The following is a 7440-nucleotide window of genomic DNA, read 5'->3' on the forward strand; positions in this document are numbered from 1 at the left end:
CGGCTCTCCCCTCTTCTCCCTCGCTCTCTCTCTCACACGGCCGAACACCACACTCGCCGCCGTTCGCCATAGCAGCCATCTCCGGCCACCCCTCGCTCCCCCGACTAGCTCAGGAGCTCCGCCTCGACTCCCTCTTCCTCCCCACCGCTCCACAGCTCCCCGGAAGCCCTGCATCGTCGCCACGTCGCCGTTCCCCTCTTCAGGTTCCGACCACCGTCGCCGTCGATTCGCCGTCTCCAGCGCGTCCCCGAGCCCACTTCGACGCCCACTGCAACCGCGGTGAGCTACGCCACCATTTCCCCCTCTCCTCCCCCTCGTTTCCCCACCGTAGCCTCCTCCCCACCACGGCCGAACCTCCGCCGTCGCCGAGCTCGCCGTCGACGCAGCTCCGGTGACCATTTGGTCACCCCGGCGAGTCCAACGAGTTCGCAAGACCCCGTAGAGCATCCCTAGCACCTCGCTTCGCTCGACTTCGAGCTCCAACCCTGTTCCCGTGCACGACCGAACCCCGGCGGCCGCAGCCGAGCTCGCCGCCGTCGACTCCGGCCACCCCGACCCCAACGGACTCTGCCAAGAGCTGCGGGTTGTCCTCAGCTCCACTCTGGTGGTCTCCGCGGCCCCTCTGGTGGCCGAAATGGCCAAAACCACTCCCGCCGCCGCGTCGGGCTCGCCGGCGGCTAAACGCCGGCAGCCGACTTTGACTTAGAGCACGGGTGGGCCCTGGTTGACTCCCCTGAGTCAATGACAGGTGGGGCCCAGCCCTGTTAATTAAACAGGATTAGTTTTAATTAAAATAATCACCCTGACATGCGGGACCCATTGTCAGGTTTGACCTGGACCAGTTCCGTTGACCTGCTGACGTCACACTGACGTCAGGCTGACGCAGTAATTGATTTTCTGGATTTAATTTAAATCAGGAAATTCCAGAATATTAATTAAACTTCAAAAATTCATAACTTTTATTCTGTAACTCCAAATTGGAAAAATTATATATGAAAAATGATCAGAAAAATCCAATCTATCCATCTGTACTATTTTCATGCATGATCAAACAAGTTAAATTGATGTTTCAAGCAGAACAAGGAAAAGCACTTAAAAGGCCATATTTGAATTTGAAATTTGAATCCTTGATTCAAATTTGTTCAAACCCTTCTGGTTTTAGTTGCATTAGCCCAATACACTCATTTTGCCATGTCTCATGCATGCATCATATTGTTGCATACTGTTTGGTAATGTTTGTGTATCGGTGCTCTCTGCGGCAGGTTCTGTCTCCGAGGAGTACCGTGATTACCCTAACGAAGAACCGTATCAGTGCATCGAACCATCAGGCAAGCAACCAACCATTTGATCATATCGATACAATCCCATGTTCTCGCTCCTGCTCTCTTTTACTGCATTAAGACAACACGATTCAAACTGCTGTGTGCTACGGTAGTTGAACCCATTTCCTCTGCATGACCTGTCATTGCCACAGTAACTAGATGAAACTCACTAGCATGTGTAGGAGTTGATTGAGCCATATGTATGTGTTGTTCCTACCTTGCTATGCCTGCTATGCTTAGAGTCGTGTCAGGTCTGGTTCATCTGGGTGATGGGCTAGAGTGAAATGGTTATGTCGGTAATGAGAGTGGTGTGGTGAACACGATTTGGTAAAGGTATCGATGAGAGGCCATGTAGGAGTACATGGTGGGTTGTTTCATTGAAGCCGACCTTAAGCACTGAGATCTGTATGCGTGATTTAAGATACAGCTACTACCATGCATTGGGCCCTGAAATATGACCCCGCTCGACTTCTTATTCACCCTAGCTCTCTGTCCAGGAGTGGCAAGTAGTTTCTGGTGTTTGTAGCCTACTGGAGGCCGTGGACAGCGCTGACCGTAGGGGTGGGCTGTGATGCGGTAGGTACGTGGCCGGGTGTACCGAATACCCGTTAGGTATCTCGGGAACCCTGTTCACATCGTTCGGGGCCGTATGGGAAACCTCGGCCGGACTCCCTGCGGATGGAACCTGAATAGGCGATAAACCTGGACTAGAGGCTTAAGTGTTTAGGTAGGTCGTGGTCTACACCCACGTCGGCTTTCGCTTGAAGTCTGCCGAGCACATGTCGTGTGCAGACGCTAAGTGGTGGAAACATGTATGAAGAAGTACACCCCTGCAGGGTTATCATAATCTATTCGAATAGCCGCGTCCGCGGTAAAGGACTACTTGGTTGCCTATACAGTTCATAGACAAGTAAATGGAAACTGTTAAAAGCCTCAAGACAAGTGTGAGTGCCGAGGATGGCTCTTCCGTAGGAAGACGGAGATGGATCCTCGGTAGTGTATTGAATTGGTGAGTAGTGGACTCGTGTGCGCAAAACCATTTCAAGTTGGAGTATCGTAGGATAGTTTAGCCAAGAGTCAAAGCTGGCTTGCTGCAATAACCCCACCAACCCTTCTTGATACTAAGCATGTATGTAGGATCTGATGTAAGTCTTGCTGAGTACCTTTGTACTCATGTTGCTATAATCTACATTTTTACAGAAGACGCTGCAACCCCTTCTGATGGGTTCTATGTAGACGTTGACATCAACGAGTAGGCTAAAGACCCAGGTGGTGACCCTGAGCTTGTGAAGGACCTCGTAGTATAGCTAGGCTTTCCAAGCCTCTTTTATTTTACTAGTTGTCTGTACTCAGACAAGTTACTTCCGCTGCTGGTTTGTATGACTGTATGACTTGTATGTGGGGTCGTGAGACCCGTACCTTTGTGTATGTTATGTATGGCTCACTGAGCCTTAAATAAAGTACTTGTGTCATAGAGTCATGTTGTGATGCTTCGTTGTATTTGCACATATCGAGCATATTGTGTGTATGATTGAAATGCTTGGTATGTGTGGGATCTGACTATCTAGTTGTTTATCTTTAGTAGCCTCTCTTACCGAGAAATGTCTCCTAGTGTTACCGCTGAGCCATGGTAGCTTGCTACTGCTCTGGAACACTTAGGCTGGCCGGCATGTGTCCTTCTTCGTTCCTGTGTCTGTCCCTTCGGGGAAATGTCACGCTTTGAGTACCGGAGTCCTGTTAGCCCGCTACAGCCCGGTTTACCGGAGTCCTGCTAGCCCAGTGCTACAGCCCGGACCCACTTGCTGATGACCGACACGTTCGAAGCTGGGTCATGGATGCCTGTCCCTGTAAGTCTGTGCCACTTTGGGTTTACGACTAGTCATGTCAGCCCGGGCTCTTTATCATATGGATGCTAGCGACACTATCATATACGTGAGCCAAAAGGCGCAAACGGTCCCAGGAAAAGGTAAGACGACACCCGTGGGGATACCGTGCGTGAGGCCGCAAAGTGATATGAGGTGTTACCAGCTAGATCGATGTGACATCGAGTCGGGGTCCTGACAGAGTTGACCAAGACTTGCTAGCCGACAGATGGACCGAAGTCCTGGCGGCCGAAGAGTATAAACTAGAACGCCCATCCAAGAGCTACCCAAAGCGCAGGCTGCTACCCCAACTTGAGGAGGAAGCAACTAAACCTACGTCACCAGCGTACGATGCGCCCGATCGGCCACCCCGTGGCGGCGATAGAGAGGCCTTCAGGCCCTCGACCCAAGCCGCACCCCGGCACCGCTCAAAACATACCAGAGTACGGGGAGACGCAACAGACCTGCGAGACATCTTGGAGAATAAGGCAAGGCAAACAAGATCGATCTACGGATCGCATGGGCGCCCCACTTCATGTGACGCTAGCCGTCATGCCGGACATAATAAGTATGGCCTGGCCGAATACAACAAACCAAGCTCGTCCGAGCTGCGTCGTGATATAGCCCAGTACAGGGGCGCCGCACACCCACTATGCTTCACAGACGAAGTAATGGATCATCAAATCCCCGAGGGCTTCAAACCCATAAACATCGAATCATACGATGGCACAACAGATCCTGTGGTATGGATCGAGGATTATCTCCTTTATATCCACATGGCCTGTGGTGATGATCTACACGTCATCAAATACCTCCCGCTCAAGCTTAAAGGACCAGCTCGACATTGGCTTAACAGCCTGCCAGTGGAGTCAATTAGTTGTTGGGAGGACCTGGAGTCCGCATTCCTTGACAACTTCTAGGGCACGTATGTGCGACCACCAGACGCCGATGACCTAAGCCACATAATCCAGCAGCCAGAGGAATCGGCCAGACAATTCTGGACACTGTTCCTAACCAAGAAAAACCAAATAGTCGATTGTCCGGACGCCGAGGCCCTTGCAGCCTTCAGGCACAACATCCGAGACGAATGGCTTGCCCGGCACCTAGGACAGGAAAAGCCGAAATCTATGGCAGCCCTCACGACACTCATGACCCGCTTTTGTGTGGGAGAAGATAGCTGGCTAGCTCGTAGCAATAACATAACCAAGAGCCCCGGCAATTCGGATACCAAGGACAACAACGGCAGGTCACGTCGCAATAAGCATAAGCACCGCATTAACGGTGACAATACTAAAGATACGGCAGTCAATGCCGGATTCAGAGGCTCTAAACCAGGTCAGCGGAAGAAGCCATTCTAAAGAAACCCTCAGGGCCCATCCAGCTTAGACCGGATACTCGATCGCTCGTGCCAGATACACGGCACCCCCGAACAGCCAGCCAATCACACCAACAGGGATTGTTGGGTGTTCAAGCAGGCAGGCAAGTTAAGTGCCGAAACCATAGACAAGGGGCTACATAGCAATGACGAGGAGGGGCCTCGGCCGCCGAATAACAAAGGATAGAAGGGATTTCCCCCGCAAGTTTGGACGGTGAACATGATATACGCAACCCACATCCCCAAAAGGGAGCGGAAGCGTGCTCTCAAGGACGTCTATGCATTGGAGCCAGTCGCCCCAAAGTTCAACCCATGGTCCTCCTACCCGATCACCTTCGATCGAAGGGACCATCCCACCAGCATCCGTCATGGCGGATTCGCCGCACTGGTCCTAGACCCAATTATCGACGGATTTCGCCTTACCAGAGTCCTAATGGATGGCGGCAGTAGCCTGAACCTGCTTTACCAGGACACAGTGCGAAAAATGGGCATCGATCCTTCAAGGATTAAACCCACAAAGACAACCTTCAAAGGTGTCATACCAGGTGTAGAGGCCAGCTGTACAGGCTCGGTTACACTCGAAGTGGTCTTCGGATCCCCGGATAACTTCCGGAGCGAGGAGTTAATCTTCGACATAGTCCCATTCCGCAGCGGCTATCACGCCCTGCTTGGACGAACCGCATTTGCAAAATTCAATGCGGTGCCGCACTACGCATATATCAAGCTCAAGATGCCAGGACCTCACGGAGTCATTACGGTAAACGGAAACACCGAACGCTCTCTCCGAACGGAGGAGCACACGGCGGCCCTGGCGGCGGAAGTACAGAGTAGCCTCTCAAGGCAGTTCTCCAATCCAGGCGTCAAACGTCCGGAAAACGTCAAGCGAGCCCGAAGTAACCCACAACAAATCCGGCTGGCATGTTCCGAGCAAGCATAGCAGTGCGGTCCCAACCCCAGCCCCCGCCAAATGGCGATACTGGTACCACGCGTACATAATTACGCCTTAGAGATACCATGGGCATAAGGGGAGGGGCACAACAACGACACGCCCAGAATGCGGCTCAACCGCACTAAGGGGCTCCCTATTTCGTCGTTTTCCTTTTTACACACTTTCAGGACCCAACTATTCGGAAGGCCTGCCCGGCAATACACTCACCGAACCCACGATGCAACAGCCAGGGAGAGAGCAAGCCATGTCAAAAGTCCAGGTGGTCTCTATAACGAGTTTAATACCTGTTTTACTTACAATCCCGCAGCTTGCCCCTGAAGGGGAACATGTCAAATACTCCCATCTCTTGCTTACCGCACTTCTTGTATCCTTCTGCTTTCGCAGCAGCCCTTTTTTAATAAACAATATATACCTCTTACCTATTATTGTACTTATCTATTTTTTATATACAAATATGTTCAGTCATGACATTCTGCAACCGTACACTTTGGTGCGGACAATACACCAGGGGCTTACAACACCCCATAACATGGTGTGAGAAGACCGAACACTCTCACGAGTGCGGCACCCCGAACTTATAGCACTATATGCATCGGCTCCGAATCATGTCTTTGGTCAATAGTTGGGTTTGCCTGGCTCCCATGTTTTGGTACCTTACGTTCCGCATTGTTGGCTAAGGTAGCGCTGGGAGAACTACTGCGATTGTGCCCCAGTTGAGCTGGGTTAACACCTCAGTAGAGAAAGCTAAAACTGACTGTCATGATAGTGCGAGAGACCGGTCGCTGTTCGCGAGGTTTTTTCGAGTCCTTAAAGACTTATGCCGCTTCGAGCGAGGAACCGGACTTATCTAGCCTAGGCATGGATAGCGCCCCGAACTCGGTCTTCCAAATACTAGGGGCTTCGCCGAAATTTAAAATTATAGAATTCTATGGCTAAGTGAGAGTGAAAAAGCATTATAAGTCCGACAGCCTAGTTCATTGTGCTGAACGCCTCCCTAGATGGACCCAAGAATGGGAACAAGAGCGCTCAGGTTTATCCCGAACACCCCAGCACTCGTGGCATGGGGGTCGAAGCCGACGACTTGCATCTCTTAGATTTGATAAACGGCCGCACATAAGGTAATATTTTAAGTTAACAAGCGTTGCTTAACGCATATGAACAAAGCTTCAGCGTACAGGATAACAAATGCGAGTCTACTCAAAAATTACATCTTTGGAGCACTCATCCGCTATACGGCGGGCACCCTTCAGAACGCCATTATAATACATCTCGGGCGTACAATACTCCTTGCCCGGCGGTGGCGCGTCCGTCAACAGCTTCTCCGCGTCTAGCTTGCCCCAGTGCACCTTAGCACGGGCAAGGGCTCGACGGGCACCTTCAATACAAACGGAGCGCTTGACGACCTCAATCCATGGACATGCGTCCACCAGCCGCCGCACCAGACCGAAGTACCTCCCAGGCATGACTTCTCCAGGCCACAGCCGAGCTATGAGGCCCTTCATGGCCTGTTCGGCCACCTTGTGGAGGTCGACCAGCTGCTTCAGCTGGTCGCTCAGGGGCACCGGATGTTCAGCCTCAGCATACTGAGACCAGAACACTTTTTCCGTTGAGCTCCCCTCTTCGGCTCGGTAGTATGCGGCGGCATCATACACACTACGGGGCAGATCGGCGAACGCTCCTGGAGAGCTCTGGATTCGGGTAAGTAGCAGATAATTAACCTTTATATTTTTGCTAGGCATAAAGAATGCCTTACTCGCCGCTATCTTCTTCATCGCCTCGATCTCCTGAAGGGCCTTCTGGGCTTCAGCCTTAGCGGTCTTGGCACTCTCAAGAGCCAAGGCAAGCTCGGACTCTCGAGTCTTCGAGTCACGCTCCATACTCTTGTGTTTTTCCACGAGGGCCTGGAGCTCTTGCCGCACCTCCGCCACCCGC

This window comes from Triticum dicoccoides, chromosome 2B (assembly GCF_002162155.2).
Source record: "Triticum dicoccoides isolate Atlit2015 ecotype Zavitan chromosome 2B, WEW_v2.0, whole genome shotgun sequence".
Taxonomy (NCBI): Eukaryota; Viridiplantae; Streptophyta; class Magnoliopsida; order Poales; family Poaceae; genus Triticum; species Triticum dicoccoides.